The sequence below is a fragment of the Callospermophilus lateralis genome, chromosome X (genome assembly GCF_048772815.1).
Source record: "Callospermophilus lateralis isolate mCalLat2 chromosome X, mCalLat2.hap1, whole genome shotgun sequence".
Taxonomy (NCBI): domain Eukaryota; kingdom Metazoa; phylum Chordata; class Mammalia; order Rodentia; family Sciuridae; genus Callospermophilus; species Callospermophilus lateralis.
In genome coordinates this window covers 81,279,975-81,299,843 of record NC_135325.1, presented here as the reverse complement: position 1 = coordinate 81,299,843, position 19,869 = coordinate 81,279,975, and the positions used below count along the sequence as shown (strand labels likewise).

At 32.4% G+C, this 19,869-nt stretch overlaps 1 non-coding gene across 1 annotated transcript; it reads right to left on the bottom strand.

Annotated features, from left to right (window-relative positions):
• Positions 1-15,940: 15,940 nt before the first annotated feature.
• LOC143639610 (U6 spliceosomal RNA) lies at positions 15,941-16,047 on the bottom strand. The gene has a single exon (XR_013154753.1). It is a non-coding gene; the product is annotated as a U6 spliceosomal RNA (small nuclear RNA).
• Positions 16,048-19,869: the final 3,822 nt, after the last annotated feature.

Genomic DNA, 19,869 nt, shown 5'->3' with positions numbered 1-19,869 from the left:
TCAGGATAAACCAAAAATGAAAGAGATTTAAGAAATTGTTATAGCTTTTAAATCTTCATCACTCCCTAGTGTAAAAGAAGGAAGAAAACTCCCCAAGCATAAACATAACGTTCAGAATTAAAATACCCTTTTATTTTTGCAGATCACTTTGTGTCCTTATAGTTATAATATATGCTTGTATACATTATAAACCCATTTAGCACTGAGATTCAGGGCTTCATGGATTCATCTTTGGATTCCTAGCAAACAATTTGGTCTATGCATGTAACATAGATGCTCAATAAATATTTGCCAGATTGAACTGACAGGGATAAAAAAGAAAGAAAATTTAACAATGGTTTGTTCTGTTTGAGGCAAAAACTAAATTCTTGAAGATTAAATTTTATAAGTAAATCGATCAAATACATTTTAAGTTTTTAATACTGTGGACAGTTACTTCCCTGAGACCTTATTTAATTGGGAGAGGTTATGTTTTTAAAAGATTTGAAATCAAATAAGAGATGTTGGATAAATTCATATAATGCCAGGATTTAATAGCTGGCAGAGATTAGCTCCCATATAAGCAGAAGAAGGATAATTACATAATGAAAGGGTATTTAAGAAATATAATCAGGCCAATTTAGGGAATGAATTGTTTTCTATAGAAAGTCACTTTTAGATCTGAGGTGAGGGGTTCTGGACTAAATTTAAGAGTGGCCATAAGATTGTGGACCCAAATTCTGATTGTGTCACACACTAGCTATGTGGCCTAGGAAACATTTCTTATTCTAAGTTTTCTTATATATAAAAGAGGGTTAACAAGGGTTGGGGATGCAGCTCAAGTGGTGGCGCACTCGCCTGGCATGCATGAGACACTGGGTTTGATCCTCAGCACCACATAAAAATAAAGATGTTGTGTCCACCTAAAAAACTAAAAAATAAATATTTAAATTTAAAAAAGTTAATAGTATCTGCCTCAAAAGATTGTTATTAGGAGGAACATAAAACCTTGGCAGAGTACCAGGTACACATTCAGTGCTAGATAAATCCTAGCTACTGCTATAGAGGTAGGACGAAAAAGTGTAAGGCAGAAAATTGTTCTGCAAATTTTTGATAATTTCTAGCCTTCCCATGCATAAGACATGAGTCACCACCCTTCACCTCAAAAGTTTTCCTTAGTCACCTTCCCCCAGATTCCTTATATTTCTTCTCTCAGTGATATATTTACAATATTTTATTCACCCAATTTTTATCAACACTATTTTGCCTCCCAATCATTTTAAGAACAAAGATTAAGATGTCTCGCCAAGGGAGACTTGGTTTTTGCAAATTCTGTAAAATTGCTTAAAACTTAGCATTATATTTTTCTTCATTTCTGGATAACCATATAATTAATTATCCCGACATTTATGCTGGTGTTACATATATTGCTTCAAGTGCACTTTGTGAATGAGGAAAAACAAAGAAAGACAGGGCATGAAAGCTGGAAGAAAAATGATATGTTATAAAATTTGTATAGGATTTTGCAATTTATAAAGCACATTCACATACTAATTTTAATCAATACAACAATGGTGTGACTTAGGAAAGATTTTTTTAGAGAAAAGATAAATGAGAATATTATTTCTATCTTTCTTAGAATATTATTTCTATCTTTCTTAAAGAAAAAATAAGGTGATAACAATTTATTATTTTTTGTTTTAATCAAAAAGGAATCTGTTTCTGTATTAAATTATTCAGATTTCACTTATCTGCTTCATCTTTTTTTAAATAGCTGCTTAATTCCCAGATATGATTCTCTCTACACTTTCCTATTTTAAAAGAAAAGGAAACAAAATCAAAATCCGTTGCCTTCTACTGGAAGCTTTATCCTCCTGCCTTTATCTAGGTTTAAAAAAAAGAAGAAGGAAAAAAGAAGAATCAAGAAAGAACTCCAGCAAGACAGACAATGAAGCTCCCAATATATGCTTATCTACCCCACCATCTCCTTTCAGAATAATCTTTAAAGTGAAAGAAAATCCAAAATCTTTCTTTATTCAATTTTCTCTTGCTGTTACTACTAGCATTTTTTAAAGATAAACTTACAAAATTTAAAGATATATAAATATGTGCATGATCCTTTAAATGTAAATTACCAGTTTTACAAGATATGCCTAAGATGATATATATAATATATATACATATAAATTTTATTCATAAATTTTGCTTTTAATAATCACAACTAATAAATAAGCATATAACAAAGGACTTAAAAGTTTTTATTCTACCAAGGTGATAGCAGATTTTCTAGGGTCACGTACTAGTGACTTTTATTTTATTCTTATTGCTTGTTCTGTATTTTCTTTTTAATAATTTTTTCTAGCATAAACTCATATACTATTTTGTACTAAGAAAAAAAAATACAAAATTTTGATAAACATAAAATGAGACTTCAAATACTATGCTAAAATTAATATAAACAATAAATAAATAGATAAAAGAGTTAACATTTAAGCACCCCCTCTTCATCTTTGTCATTCCTGCTTACACTCCGATCTGAATTTAGATGCCCTTACTCAAGAAAATCTTACATCTCTCTCAACCTAGCTTTTTGACTTTGCTGTGCTTCCCAAGTACCCTCTGATTATGTCCTCTTAGGACTCATCATTTTGTGTTGTGATGACATATATAATTATAATTAGAGATCTCCCTGACTAACCATAAACTTTGTGGTATTAGGAGTTCAATTTTCACAATAATTATTTCATTTTAGTGAAATCTCATTTGAGATTTTATTTTTTTAAAATTTTTATTAGCATACACTTATTGTACATATTAATAGGATTTGGAAAGATATTTCAATAATACGTACATGAGCCCTGGTCATATGTGACCTCACTTAACTTACTGCTAACACCCTTCCCAATTTCTAGTGAACACTATTCTTTCAAGTTGACTGTTTTAAGCTTCCTGTAATTATTCTTCATTGAGTTATCTGTAACTTCATTAAAACACATTTTCTGTCTCAGTGTAGACAGAGGGTATCAGCAAGATATAGTTTGATGAAATATACTTGATTATAAGTACGGGGACTGTTGTGTTATTTTGGAAGTATCGTGGATCAGGGATTTTATATATCATCCAAGTAGTGTGCATTCTGTTATTTTTTAAAAAAATGCAGTTCTCAAATCAGACTCTCTTCCAAGTTTATATCATTGACAGAGTCTCCCAAACATTGATTCACTTCACCATTGGGGCCAATCACATGTTTCTGTGAACTAGCTGGGTTGGTGTGGTTCTAACTATTTTAACAACCTGTCATCAGTCTCTAGGCCAAGCAGTTAGAAGTACATGATTGCTTTCCTTTAGGGATTCAATGGAAAGAGATTTGTGTGATTAATTCCTTTGGGCTTTTGCTGGAAGATTATCTGCTTGATTTTTTTTGGAGATGAAGTTCTTGATATCAGATATTCAATCTAAGAAAATCTTGTAATATCGGGAAGATTTGACATTTTATCCATCTCTCTTACTTGAAACACTTCTTCACATTGCTGCCAAAATGTCACACATTCTGATTTTTCCTCTACACCAATGCTTACTTTAGCTCAGGTACCTTTTGGACATTTGTTTTCATACTGTAAATCAAAGTATGAACTAAATTTTATAGTTGGCACTTGGATTTTTCCAAATAAGAGATAAAATATTTATGAAACTAAAGAAAATATCTAAACTCAGCTAAGAGTTCATTCATTCCAAGATGTTATTCCTGACACTATAATGAAGAGATTATTAATATGAAAACTAGACTTATTCCTCACTTACAACATATCTAATAGTATCTAGCCCATTACAGATCTCTTCATCCATAAGCATAAATAAAGCAATTTTTTATGATCTGTATTTTATTGCTATTTTTCCCTTCCTGGGCACTCTAAAAGTCTTCTAACTGCAATTTTAAGTAGTACTTTTCCTTGTTTGTCCCAATGAATCAGGTTCTACCTTCATTACATTTTTTTTTGTTTAAAATATTTTTATCACTTAAAAAATCACAAAAGTAACACATGCTTGTTTAATCAATTGAAACTATGTAGGATTTTTTATGACAGAATGCATTTATGCACTTTAATATACATAGGTGGGGTATAATTTCTCATTTTTTCTGATTGTACATGTTGTAGAACCATTTCAGACATGCAGTCATATATGAACATAAGTTCTGTTTCATTCTACTGTTCTTCCTATCTTCATATCCCCTCCACCCCTTCCCTTCACTCCCTTCTACCTAATGTAACTCTAAGTCTATTCTTCATTAGTGCCCCCTCTTATTGTGAATTAGCATCTGCATATCAGAGAAAACATTCAGACTTTGTTTTTTTGGAATGTGCTTATTTCTCTTAGCATGATATTCTACAACTCCATTTACCAGCTAATGCCATAATTTCATTCTTCTTAAAAGCTGAGTAATACTCCATTGTATGGGTGTACTTTATTTATCCATTCATCTATTTAAGAACACCTAGGTTGGTTCTATACTTTAGCTATTGTGAATTTAGCTGCTATAAACATTGATGTGTCTGCATCACTGTAGTATGGTGATTTTAAGTCTTTGGGTATAAACCAAGGAGTGGGATAGCTGGGTCAAATGGTTTTTCCATTCCAAGTTTTCTGAGAAATCTCCATATTGCTTTCCATGGTGTTTACAACAGCAATGTATTATTGTACGTTTTTCCTCACATCCATGCCAAAATTTATTGTTGCCTGTATTCTTGTTGATTGCCACTCTGGCTGCAGTGAAATGAAATCTTAGAGTAGTATTGCGTAAATAATGTATTCTTTTTTCTGTCTCAGAATTGCACACTTTGATGAGGTAGCTCATCTTAAAAATTGAATGTTGTACACAGTATTTATTATTAAGTATATATGCAAATTTTCTGAGGATTATTTATTTATTTATTTATGGTATTGAGTATCAAACCTAGAGCCTAATGAGCTGTTTTCTATAACCAGATATTTTTCTATTATTTTTTCCAAAGGGATAAATATAATATTCAACTTGGGGAGAAAAAAAGATGTGGGGGTAGATATTGAAAACCATCTATAGTTTCTTACAGAGAATCTTAGATCATCATACAGAATGGTAATGGCAAGAAAAAAGATAGCCCTGATTTTCCCTAGTTGTTATGTTTAGCATGGCATGTATTCTAAGTTTCTCAAGTGCTTAAAGAAGGCTATGGAAGAAAATTGGGACATAAACTTCAGACCCTTTGCCCCATTTTCCTCCTTCAAAAAGTTACTAATTAAGACAACATTGTTCAAGAGGAAGCTTTGAGGATAGCCTTTCTTTTAGTCAGTTTTTTTCACTGCTGTGACCAAAAGACATTAATAAGAATAATTTTACAAAAGGAAAGATTTATTTGGGGCTCAATTTAAGAGGCCTCATTCCATTAACAGCTGTCTCCATTGCACTGGACTCAAGATGTGGCAGAACAACCTGGTGGAAGAGTGATGAAGTGAGACATTAGACATCCTTCTGTAGGTGGATATTTAGAGTCTATGAGGCAATATGGAGTTGGGTACCCAAAGGCATTAACTAGTGTCACAGGATTATAACATCAGCTAGACATCACCAATACCTAAAACCAATTATCCTGGGAAGAGCAAACAAACACATTTTGAGGCTTATAATTTGTCTTTTAGGAGCCAATGGTATCCCCAGAAACAAAATTAAGTTTACAATCAAATCACTTTAGAAGCTAGTGATTATCTAGAATACAGATATACATACAAATGCCCACATCTCTCTCACCCTAAGAATTCATAAACTTTTCTCAACAGACGCTAACATGCACAAAGGAAATAATTCTGTGTCAACATTTATTTCAGAATCAACTAAAAGGGCCAGTTCTTCATGTTCATATATGAATATGGAGTAAACCACTTAAACGCTGAATACCTCAGTTTCTTAATTTATGAAAAGAGATGGTAATAGTACCTACAAGTTTACTGTGAGGATTAAATGAATTTTTTATTTCAGCACCTAGAATACTAACTGCTGCACAGTGCTAAAGCTTATTCAATTTGGACTAACTTGGATGCATTTATATGGTAGAAATAATTCTTTCCCAACAAGTCATCTTTGTTCTGCTACTCAGTAGAATGGAGACTGCATGTAGCATCAGTGATAGAAGCTAAAATTTTTTACAATCTAACTTGTGGTATATAAATATATAAATTATATATATATATATATATATATATATATATTCATATGTACACATAATACTTAGTGTAAAATATATAGTACTATCTGTACACACCTAACAGAGCCAGTTATATATATATATATATATATATATATATATATATATAGAGAGAGAGAGAGAGAGAGAGAGAGAGAGAGTTATACAGTTTTTGTGTATATATGCACTCACATTCATATATACACATATGTGTGTAATCATATATATTTCTTATATCTTGAACAAAAACTTTTATAGATACTTCCAATTTATTAATACTAGTATTTAATAAATATGTTTTAATTAACAATATTGGTAGCTTTCATGAGTTCATAAATGTTGACCATATTATCTTTTACATTTATCTGCAGAAGATCAAGTTCTAATATTTTATTTACCCTTTTTATTGGCTGTATATTAACAGAGATTTTAGGATAAATTATAATGACAGGATGTGGCAAATTCTAGCTCATGTTTACAACCACATGAATAGAGACAATTTTGCATAAAAGTGATTGCTCTAGACAGAGATGTTTAAAATGATCAAAGATTATTCCAGTTCCAATTCTTGTTAGAACATTCTTTGAACACTGACCTGATATGATACATTGCTTCATTAATTAGTATGGGGTAAGCTGCTGAATTTTCATTTGAAAACCTCTGTTAACTAATGAACATACATCTATTTAACAAAGGAATAGCAAAGACAATTGAGAGCTTTGTTGTTTTAAGAAGGAAAAATCTTTGAACAAGTCTCAAAAGAAAAAAACAAGAAAGGTGGAAATTTGTCAGAAATAGAGAATAGTTGTTTTAAAAAGTAAGCTTATTTTCTAAATTTGTTTATGGTTATTTGTGAAACATTTAGGGAGTTCAAAGTTTATTCAGTGGTGATCTGAAGAATTGATGGTCTTAAGACTTTGGGACATGCTCACCAGGATTTTTTCCAGTATTTTTAGAAAGTGATCTGTCTAGACTTGTTATATAAACACCTCTTACTTAAAATCTGTGAGTGGTAAAAAGACAATTTGAGGACTACCCAGGGAACAAAGACAACATGTTTATGGAACAGAATATTGCATTGATTTCTGAATGGTATTTTAGAAGCTGAAATTTTAAATGAAATTATTAAATAGGAAGCTCAGTTTGTTTTTCAGTGTTTCCATTAGTTTTCCATTTTCCAAAGCCTTTGTAACACTGTAGAATTTCTTTTGCACAAGTACATCATTTCAATTATACAAACTGTAACTTCTTTATATTATTACCGAAAACTTACAGATACTTAGTGATAAATGTTCCTAAACATTTTTTTAGCACTTACCATGTGCCAGGCAGAAACCAATATACATGATTTATATACATTCTTTTATTTAATCTTCAATCTTATAATAATCCTATGAAATACGGCATTATTATTCCTGTCATTCACATTTTATAGTTGTGCATAACAAAATGAAGAATGATTGAGCACTGGGTCCCAAGACATGCAAGTAGTATGTGATGGTGATCTGCTCAATTTATAATTATCATTATTTCTAAGCTGTTTTCTCTAAGTTTTATTTGAATGCCTAGAGAATCTAAAACACCTAACACTTCATGGGGGACATAAAGGAAAAATTAAGTGGAGAGGCTACCATTCGTTCTTTTGTTTGTGCTTTTCCTTTTCTATTTTTAGGAGGGAACATACTGTCATACAGATATTAGGAACCTAGACTCCAGTGAGTAAGCTTTGAATCTGGGCTCTACCACTTATCCAGTTTGAAAGCTTACATTAGTTTTCTAAACCTCTATTTCTTCATCTAAAAAATGGAAACACATATTGTTTACTTTACTGGGTTTTTGTGGTAAATAGTGATTAAATACCATTCTCCCAGAAATTTGTAAGCTTTAAACGTTATTACTGATCACTCAAACTGTGCCCTTACCATCTTGGGCCATATTTAAAGACTCTTTTACTTGTTATAGATATTCATAGAACCATTTTTAAAACTGTTGGCAGACCAGTATAATTAGCCACATATTGTACCACATATATGGTGATGGTCCCATAATTTTATAATGGAGCTTTAAAATTCCTATCACCTAGTGGCATCTTAGCCATCATAAGAAGGTAGCAAAATGATTACATATTTCTGGTGATGCTAATGGAAACAAATGTAGTGCCCTGAAATTCATAAAAATGTAGAGCACATATATTTATATCATACAAAATGTTTGATAGTAATAAAAGACTGCTATTTATTTATGTATTTACTGTAATATATTTTGTCATTATTTTAGAGTTTATTTATTCTACTTATAAAATAATCAACTATAAAACAGCTACAGGCATGTCTTTCAGGAGGTATTATAGAAGAAGGCATTGTTATCATCAGAGAAGACAGCTCTGTATATGTTTACCTGAAGGACTTGCATTGGGACAAGATGTAGAGTTGGAAGCAGTGAAATTGATGATCATTATTCTTATATAGACCTAATGTACCTGTTTGTGTCTTCTTTTTTAGCAGAAATATTTAAAATTAAAAAATAAACACTTTTTTGAAAATAAGAAATAGAAAAAAAAATTACAGACATAGCATACAATTGAAGAAAATACTTTTGTACACCTACACAATATTTGTGTTTTAAGCTGGGGTTTACTACAAAGAAAAAGAATCAAAAAGTTTAAAATTTTGCAAATTTAAAAGTAAAAACATTTAGAGGTCTTAGAGATGTTAGAAGTCTTAGACATGGCCTGTACTAGTCAAAAGTGGAAATCATGTCAAATATGATGGTATTTATACATTTTTATTTTCATATAAGCACTGAAATAAGAACACAAAGTTTTATTATTTTCTATATAATTGGAAACCTGGACTATATTAAAGCAAAAATAAATTTGGCTAAATGGTAGTCAAATCAGATAATGTGGCATAAAAATAATTAGCCTATCAATTTATATTCAAATAAAGTTATAACCTGCTTAAAATTAAAAAAATGCATAGTTTCTGTATAAGTAAAAAATTTGATGCACTCCATTATTGCCAGATTTTCTTGGAGTAAAAGTATGACCATATTAAACTAACCTGTAAAACGATCTGTTCCTGAATAAAAGCTGAAACAATAGATTTTAATCAGCATAAAAATGTTGAAAATGAATGTTGGGAGAGTGAGAAGAAATGTAAGATTCCTTTTGATATTCATGTTACAGTAATGAAGTCAATGGGTATACCAGCACACCTGTAGACAAGATCTCTAAAACCTATAGTTATTCATAATTGTGCCATGAAAATATTATTCAGGGAAAATCAGTGAGGGAAGGCAGCTGATTTCTGTTTGTTTGTTTGTTTGTTTTTAAGAAATTCCTTTATTTATTTTATTTTAAATTGGCCTCTATTTTGCTCATTTATTTATATGTGGTGCTGTGAATCAAACCCAGTGCCTTACACATTTTTTTCTTAAATTTAATATGAACATTCTATTTCAATTCATATGTACATTGCATTCATTCTAATGGCTGCATAGATTTCCCTAGAGACCAAAATTAGCTTAACTATTGACTGATGTCATACATTTTGTCTACCTCCAATTTTTCTCATTCCAAATTGTGATTCAGTGAACATACTTGTTCATATGCACTCGTATACTTTCTGCTCTATAGAAACTGAACAGCAGATATTTTACTTTTGATAGGTATCGATAATTTAACCTCCAAAGAAGTTGTATCAATTCAGCCTTTCTTTATAAATATATAATAACACACTTCGTCCCTCCTCTATAAAAGAGCAGTCCTAGGCATATACCCCACCCTGCTGAGTTGTTTGTCTGCAAATAACAGGAGAGATCTTCAGCACCAGGTGTCCCTGACTCAGTCAGGCTAGGTGAGAACCCATAGCAACCCCCTAGCAACCACCAATCAGCATGTAGTTTAGCACATACACCCCTCATGGCTTAAACCAATCAGTTCAAAGGACTCCCCCTCTTGTAGTAACCAAACACTTACCTAACTTGTTCCCACCAGTGAATGTGCTAATCATGTTTTAGAGTTGTTTTATGATTTTCCTGTGGTGTGTGATGATTTGCTAAGAGATGCTAGGATGTATGTGAAGTCCCTGCCTTCTCCAAAGGATGTATAAAACTGCTGCAAACCCTGGGCTCAGGGCCTCTCAGCGTCACCTGTTGCTGTGTGTGCGCAGAGGACTGAGCTAGCTCACAATAAACACCTCTTTGCTGCTTACATCGATCTTGGTCTCTGGTGGTCTTTGGGGGGTCCGGAACTCAGATGTGAGCAAGGGGAGAGGAGAGGAAAAATAGAGCTCACTCAATTTTGAATGGCAAAAGCTTACTCCACTTCAGGTGAGGGAAAATCCTGCTTATAATCATCTACTTCACAATAAGAGACCACCTTTTTAAAAGTAAAGCAATCAGTGTCACCAACTTAAAGGACTTTACAACTTTGGAACATATGCAGAGCACTAAGGCACTGTCATTTGGGTGACCCCTGGCTCTCAGTAATAACATTTATATTGTGGTTTTGGCCCTTCCATGGGTTTCATTTTGAAACTGATGGGAAATTTTCCACCTTGTCAAAATCAGTGCAGGCACATAAAGCCATGATTGGAAACCATAGTAATTCCCCAAAAACATAATACATGAGGAGGGAAGTTTCCAGGACCAAATGTAAAAACTTGCCACCTGGAAAAATCTCAGACTGCTTTCTCTCTTGAGAAAGCCCAGTCCAAATTCCCCGGCACATACTTTCACTTCACTAAAAGCCATTTATGCTTATTCTATGCATGACTCCTGACAGAAATCTTTCTTTTGAGAAAACAATAACCAAGAAAGCTGTTGCCCAGTGACAGGTAGAGTAGGATCCAATTTTGTGTAAATTACTGTACTCTATATTCATGTTTTAAGATTGGAAGGATACACACAGAACTTTTAAGTGCATTATTCCTGTGGAGTAATAATGATAATGAAAGGGAGATCTCTCATGCAATATTATGTATCTTTTCACCATTGGAGCAATTTACAAGGATTGTTTTTGTAATTTAAAAAAAAGAAATTTTGCCTGCTTTTCAAAATTACATCATATAGGAACTGGGATCGTGGCTCTGTGGTAGAGCCAATGGTGAGGCACTGGTTAGATCCACAGAACCACAAAAATAAAAAATAAAATAAAAAATAAGTAAATAAATAAAGTTATTAAAAAAGAGAAAAAGAATAATGTTTTAAAAATTGCCTCATATGCATATGTGTATACATTATATTTATATATGTCTATTCAAGAAAACTTTTCTTGCAATTTTTCTGTCATTCAGATTGTTTTTGCATGTTAGCCCTGTTGAACTCCAGATACATGGTGTCAAAGAAAAATTTAGTATGTTTGAGATCGAATCTGTCTTCTTAATTTGTCAGTTCTTTGAGAACAAGAGTGATGCCTTATTTTTCTGTAAACCTACAACATTCCAAAATAGTAGGAGTTCATTGAAAGTGAATGCCTGACAGAGCTATGCAAATAGGCTAAATGCTTCTGCTGAATTCCACTGGAAAGAGCAGTTTGACTTAGCTTTTTGTTAAACTAGGCTTTGTCCTCAGTCCAGCATCGTAATTGCCAACAAGGTGCATCTTAGAAATACAATTTCTGATCCCATTTCTGACCTAGTGATTCAGAATCTACATTTTAACAAGATCCATGAATGATTCTTATGTACATTAAAGTTAAATGAAGTGAACAAGAACAAGGTGGAAATACAGTTCCACTGCATGAATATGAAATATATACAGATTCAAAGTAATAACAAAATAAAATTAAAACATTTAATTATTCTGCCTCATTGAAGAGAGGCAGAATAATTTGGGGTCAACCCATATTTTCTCCAACTTTCAGCCTCTTCAGCTGTAAAATAGGACACTAGATCAAAATATGTAACTCAAGTTGTAATATGATTTTGAAACTACAAGTGCTTGAGACTTTTAAAGGAAGACAGAAATTCATTTAAAATAAATTAGCATATTATAGATTTGTAAGTTGGTTTTCACATGGAATACAATCCATTGCTTGAATTAATGTAAAAATACTATTTGTAAGAAAATAACAACGAGAATACATATTCTTTTTCTTCGCTGTCATTATTCTTCGAAGTAGAATCATAGAAGAATAACCTGTCAAACTATTTCTTGACAGCATATATCCAGCACTCAACAACACTAACATCAAAAAACAATCTCCATGACAGAAGATTGCAGCAAACGTTTTTTGCTGAGACATTAATTGGAGCCTCCTTTCTACCGAGCATTCTGTCAGTTATGTTGAGATCTAATATCTCACCACTACCACTGAGTTTGATGTCAGAGTACTCTTAATGTGGGTGTGTAATAAACATTTTTTTTTCTCAACTGATATGAATATAAAATGAGTACACTGATGGGGAAAATTTTTTTGAAGAGGGCACAGAGAGGTACTCAGTGAGAAAACAATTGAGTCTAAGGTATTGATGATGATTAAAAGCTTTGATAAATATTGGCATGTGTGTGTATGTATGTATACATACACATACATACATATATATGTATGTATAGATCACAAGGAAGATCACAAGCTCAGTCTCAGAAACTTAGGGAGACCCTGTCTGAAAAAAAAAAAAAAAGAATAAAAAGGGCTGGGAATGTGGCTCAGTGGTTATATGGTTTTAATCTCTGGTATCAAAAATGAAAAGAAAAAAAAAAGAGCGTACTCTGAATTCAACTCCTGATATTTCCACATTAATGATATTCTTTCAGATTTTTTTCCATTTTCAGTTAATGACAACTCTTTCTTGCCAGTTACTGAGCCTCAAACCTATAGAGTTATCATCAACCTTTCTCCTTTTGGCACAAATAAAATCTATTAAAAATTCTATTTGCTATGTCCTACAAATATATTTCTTGAAATTATCATTTCTATAATACTGAATAGTAAAAGTTGATGGGCATGTTTATTACCCTGAGCCCTAAAAAGTTTCAATCAATCAAAGAAAAAACTGTTATATTTATGTGGCAGGAAAGTAAGAATCAGATAACTAATATGGTATTTGCAAAATTGAACCCTAATTTGAGGGATTTTTTTCCTTTACAACTTCTAAACAAAATAACATCAAAATTTTCATGGTTTTTTAATCCTTAAAATCTTCTGGGAAATCAATATTTTATTGTACTATAAATTGTAAAAGAAATGACTAAGAGGATCTTCCATGCTTAATCTAACCTATTTCCTATTTCCTATTGTTACCACTGTAGACCTGTGACTTTGCTTCCCCAATATTGAAGAATAACACCAGAGAAGCACCCCGAGACAAGGTCAGAGTAGAAATTAGAAGTTTATTAAAGGACAGCAGAAAAGACATCTCCTGGAGGAAGAAGGGATCCCAAGAGATGGAATCTGTGGAAGTACAATTTTTTTCCCCTTTTTATAGTTTTCAGTGATGGAATGTAAGTGGGAAGGCCCGAGGGGTGGGACACAGGTGGGCCAAAGAAGTAATCTGGGCAGGAAGGACTTCTGAGTCAGCATCTTCAAGTTTGCTGCAGGCTCTTCATTAACACTTCTTTGGGATAGGCTCTGGGCCTTGGACTTTTCCCTGACTTCATTAACATTCCAAGAGTTGTTCAACTTTTCCTGGAATTCATTCTAAACATGGCCTCCATTTGGGATCTTACTCATTATTAGACCCGATTTACCTAACTACACTGACTACCTAACTTTAAATCTGGCTTCACTATCTCTAAGCATCATTCTCCTAAATTATTCCAGACAGTAAGAAATAATATTAAACAGGATTTTTAAAGATACTGCACTTAACATATCCGTACCTCAAAGGACAGATGGTTGAAACCTCTCTTCTTCACTTAAATGATTGTCATATTTGAGTTTTCAGACCTGATAATACATTTCTCATCTAGCCATCCTATAAGGTTCAACTTCTTTTCCTTATCCATAGTCATGTTTTATTCTTGAGTGTCCATTATAAAAAAACTGCATACTAACTTGTCAAAGCAAGAAAAAAAATATTTTCCCCTGTAATGTTCTCTTTAGCTCTTAATAAAGTCTGTAGTAATTATGGAATTTAAACCTGGGTTTTTCAAAGTGATTTGTTGGTGAATTTTATTAGATTGATTTCTGCCTTTTTCACTTTCTCCCCAGAAAAGGACTTGAGATGATTTCTATGAGAGAAATTATGGTCTCTAAATTGAGCAATTAATTTTACTTACCACAACTGACTACCTTACATTAGGATGTTAGCTAAGAGGCCCAATGAATCTCTTAATTTCTATTCATGAGTCATCTAATTGAAGCTAAAACTAATGCCAAACTGATAATTCGTTCATAAAAAGAAGCAAATGAGCTTAAGAGTGTAAAGAAATGTAGTGACTAAAAGGAAAGTCAGAACGGGGAGACAGGCAACTGAGAAATTAAAGACAGAGATCAGGCAGAGATACACATGACGGTTATTTGTCAGAGCTGACAAATACAGGCCATCTCTACATAGACAGAGAGAGGCAACACAGGCTTGAGTTCTGGGACTTTTATGGATCAGATTCAGGGATTAGAGCTGGGCAGGTCCTAATGGGGCAATTAAGGGTGGGGTTGGTATGAGGGAATGGTGAGCCTTTCTCAGAAAGGCCCTTGGTTGGGCCTTAAATATGGCGTCTGACACTTAAGATGGCCATCCAGATGCTAAGCAAGGACCTTACAGTGACTGTGACATTTAAAACAAATTTTTGTAACTTAATAAAAACTCTAGCTCTTTTGGAGACCCATATCACATTTTAATTGAATGTTGAGAAACATAACCACAACACTGAGACAGCCTTTGAGCTGTGGAATAAACATGTATTCTATTTTTAGCTCTCTTATGGGTTTACTCATTGCATTAGATAATTTGTTTAACAAAGTCATTTTAAGGCAATTAAATATTTCCCATCTTACCCTTACTTATAGAAGGCAGATAAACTTCAAGTTTAAGGCAAAGGGATTTCTGTTTACAGTCAAAGTCAAGATATTGGTTAGACTAATAGCAATAATTTGTTAATTGTCTTTGATATTTTATAATGTGTCATACCTACATTTTGATATGTTTTGTGCTTTTTTCTATGACTAGTGATACTAAAACACTTGGGTATTCCATGTCTGAAAGAAGAAAAGTAACTCAAAATTTGTTTTAACCACAAATGTTAAGGGGAATTTTCAAAGTGATCTGAGTTATTTATGTGAATTAATAAATATGCTGAGTAGTGATGTAATAATACTTGTACAGTGGTGCTTCCCACTTGCTCACATATACAATGATACCTGAAGAATTATGATTTCTTCCAAAAGTCATTCTACAAACATTTAATGAAATGACCTGAATGCAATGCACTCTGGATGATATGAAATTATCCAAATTACAGGTAATACTTTTTTTTCAGTTTTTATCTTTTTATTAGAACATTATAATTATACATAATAGTGGGATTCATTTTTACATTTTCATATACACACACAATATAACAATATGGTTTGGTCAATTTTGCTCCCCAGGATAATGAAATTTTTCACCAGATGTTCTGATAAATAGATTTCTTATAATGGCAATATTTTGTACACTTAAATGATGATTGCTTTTTTAGGTTAATGTGCCTCAACTCTTTGTTAGTTGTACATTAATTTTCTAAGACTATCATAGCAAATTACTAAAATCTTGGTAGTGTAAATGAACAGAAATTTCTTCTTTCATAGTTGAAATTCAAAAAATATGGAACGCTTCATGAATTTGCGTGTCATCATTGTGCAGGGGCCATGCTAATCTTCTCTGTATCGTTCCAATTTTAGTATATGTGCTGCTGAAGCGAGCACAGGTAATACTTTTTAATAATATTAGGCAATAGAGATTAGACAAGTATCAAAAAATGACATTTGATGTGTGTAATATAATTTAACACTTATGAAAACCCTTTAATTACTGTTTTCTCTAGTTCGAATGGAAGGAAGTTTAGGATCAGAAAATTTAAGTGACTTGCTCAGGTTTATTGCTAAAAAAATTATTAAACTGACATTTAAACCTAGGCCATTCTGCCTCCAAAAACCTCAAACTTAAATGTTTTGCAGGAAAACACATGTGGTTCAGTGATAAACGTTTCCTAGAAGAAATAATATTTTGTTAAACATATGTTTATATGACAGATACAGCATGCTTGGTATTTTTGGCACATATTTTCATACTTCATTATTTATAACAATATCACAAACATAATGAACAACCTTTTCAGATGAAGAAACTGTGGCTTAAGTAGAGAAGTTGATCACTTCAATGTCACTTTGTTAGATGGAAAAACTGTTTTTTTTTTTTTTCTTGTTGTTGTTGTTGTTGTTGTTGTTTGACACCCCTCAACCTCTTTCCACTAACCTCATCTATTCCCAATGTAGTACTTTGGAGATTAGGTACATAAATATTTCTTGAGTGAACAAAAGTGTTTTAAAATATGTTTAAAATTTTGACAAGCAGATGTATATTCAAATTATTTTCAGGATGAGAGGAAAAGATGATCCAAAGCATAGAAATAAGTGTTTGTGGAGCTTTCTGGCTGACAATGAATAGTCCAATTTGGCTTAGGTGTGCAATATGCATAGAAAGTCAGGGGAAGATAATCTTATGATTTGGAAGTTGAGGAAAGGAGTTTTAATGAATTTTTGTAGTAAATTAAATTTATTATATTATTTATTTAAATTACTTTTAAATAATTTATTAAAATTCATCTTAAAAAATAAAATGGAGAGACATTGAGGGATGTTTTTGAAGAGTGATGATATCAGTGTAACTTCTTTAGCTCAATTAGTAGAACAGTGCTCTAGATAAACTGAGTAGGAAGAGATAGAAGATAGGTAATATTGCATTCATTTGGTAAAGAAGGACTTGAATGCCCTAAGAAAGATGGAGCCATTGGGGCTACAGAAGATATAAGAGACTTTTCAGAGGCTAAATTTATAAAAGTAGTGTCTGATTGTTAAGGAAAAGAAAGTTCCAAAGTTGGTTCATCAGTTTGAAGTCTGGGAAAAAGGAAGAAATTAGGACAATAATAACATTAGAGAGTTCAGAAAGATCCTCTAGTTTAGGGTATCGGAGACAAAAGAAGTGAAGATAACCTTAATAAATATAGGAGATCACAAAACATTTTCTGTATGACAGAGATTGCACTAAACGCATTCCTTGAATTATTTTATATCTAAAAACAACTTTATATGGTTAAATACAATTTTACTTCCACTTTATATATGGAGAACCTCGGGTTTAAAGAAGTTGAATAACTTACACAGTCCACACAGGAAGCAAATGAGAATTTGTGCCTTTCATGAATTGACACACAAGCAAGCAGATCCTTCTAACCACAGAAAAGTGCAATTTGGGATATCCTGAGTATTCTGGCAAGGTATCCAAAGGGAAACATACAACAGATGTATACAAATGAATTGCAAAATTTCACTGCTAAGAGAAGGAAAGGATTTAAGTGTTCTTCTTCACAAACATTATAGTAGAAGTCATAGAAATAGAATAAGATACCAAAGAAAGAAAAAAGAGTGTAGAAAGAAAGGATTCACAGGCCTAACCATGTTTACCCTTTGGGTAATATTTGTAAATTATGACCGGATCATCATGTATGTTACACTATGGTCCAGTGTGATTATGCTATTGAAAATAACAACAAAATGTGTTATCAGTCCATTGTCAACCCTAAGAAATATTCAGTATGCCTAAAAGTGATCACAGATGTATAAATTATGTGACGACCTATTTTCATATTATTCCTGCTGAAAGGTTGTTCTAAAGATAATCAAACAAGAAAGATGATTTCTAGAGGTCTATATCTTGGGACTACGTGTGACAACACTTGTCCTAAGAAAGCCTTCTCAAGGACATCACACAAAATTGCCTGTAGGTAGGCTAACTGGTGGTTCCTAGGAGTACTCCACATAATAGGGGCAAAGGAACTGATAGTGACATTTTATCAATAAGGTCATCAAAATGTCAGTTACTGCCTAAGGATTAACCAGTGCAAGAATTTGTTTTAAATGTTCTAGGTAACTAAAGAGAAAAGGAAGTGAAAGATAAAACTGATGCTTTTATGATATAAAATGGCAGTTAAAGATTGTGCAATTGCTCTGACTTAAATGCTTTGAAACTTTTATTTTGCTTTGGGAATTTTCTTTCATCTGTGAATCTCAAGAAGGTTTAAATAAAATTTCAAAACAATCATCATCATCAGTATTACCTCTAGATGGCACTACAATGCTTCTAATAAAAATGGAATAGAGACTAATCATGTGCAAACACTTATGATTAAAAATAAATTCATGATAAAGCAATTATTTCAAAAGAAATAATACAAAGAACCTCAAGTTATCCTGTTAGGCCAGTCTGAAGAAAATTTTTACACATTTGGATCCATCTAATTAGCTTTTTTTGACTCTACTGTCAGTCAGTCTTAGAGGAAAGTTTTTCTCATTCTTATTATTTCAAAAAGAACTTCATATAATTTATAGTTTACTTTTACATCCCTTCTGTGTACTCTGACAGACACTAGGAACCTTGAACATTACTTGCTGAATAAAAAATGTTATGCTGGTTGATTCTAGGAAAAAAAAAAAACTGGTGTGTTTTTTAGGAAAATATTTTGGCAAATGGGAAAAAAATACATAGTTTAGGTGTTCTGCTTACTTGAAACATATTTTTGTTATCTGTCAGATTTAAATAAGTTTTAACATAAATTTGATGCAACAACAGACATAATTTGGAACTTTAGGAGACTTTAAATGTCACCAAATGTTTTTGATTAATTTTTTTGGTGGAAATAATTTTTGTTCAAATCATACATCAACCAGAATCCTAAAGTGTAAACAACAATGAAAGTGGAGTTGTTGCACATACAACATTAGGGACTGAGGAGTGAGGGCTGGGACGGGGGCAGGGCTGGAGCCCAGTCAGGTCTATGCTCATTTTCCCTTATATTCATTCTGTGGATTTCAGGAAAACATCTTGGAAAACTGACACAGTCTAACATCCCAATTTTTTTAAAAAAATATTTATTTTTCAATTGTAGTTGGACATAATACCTTTATTTTATTTATTTATTTTTATGTAGTGCTGAGGATCAAACCCAGGGCCTCGACCGTGGTGAGCGCTCTACCACTGAGCCACAACCCCAGCCCACATCCCGATTTTTTACATTTTATAATTCAAAGTTTCTGAGAAGATTAAAGAAAAATAAAAACTATACAAGGACACACTCAAGATAATATTTGTGCTAGGAGAATAATCTTCCCTGGCCTTCCTAATCCAAGGCCCAATAATATTTTCACTGGATAATTAAGTCTTCCTTACTTTTACACTGAACTTCTGATGGAATAAAAACATGCCTTGCTATTTGTGTCATCATTCTAGTATAATGTTATTAAAATTTCTGGTTTTCGTGTAAATTCTTTATTTGCTTGACATTTCAATTAGAGTGATAGAGATATTTCACAATAGATATTATAGCCATGTTAGGATATTAGAAATGTGTGTATGGTTTTAAATATTTTGCCTTTTAACCTGCTCTTATTTCTCACAAAACAACAATATCACTAAATGATATAGGTAAAGAACACTGAATTGAAAGTCAAGAAAAACAATACCAGATACAG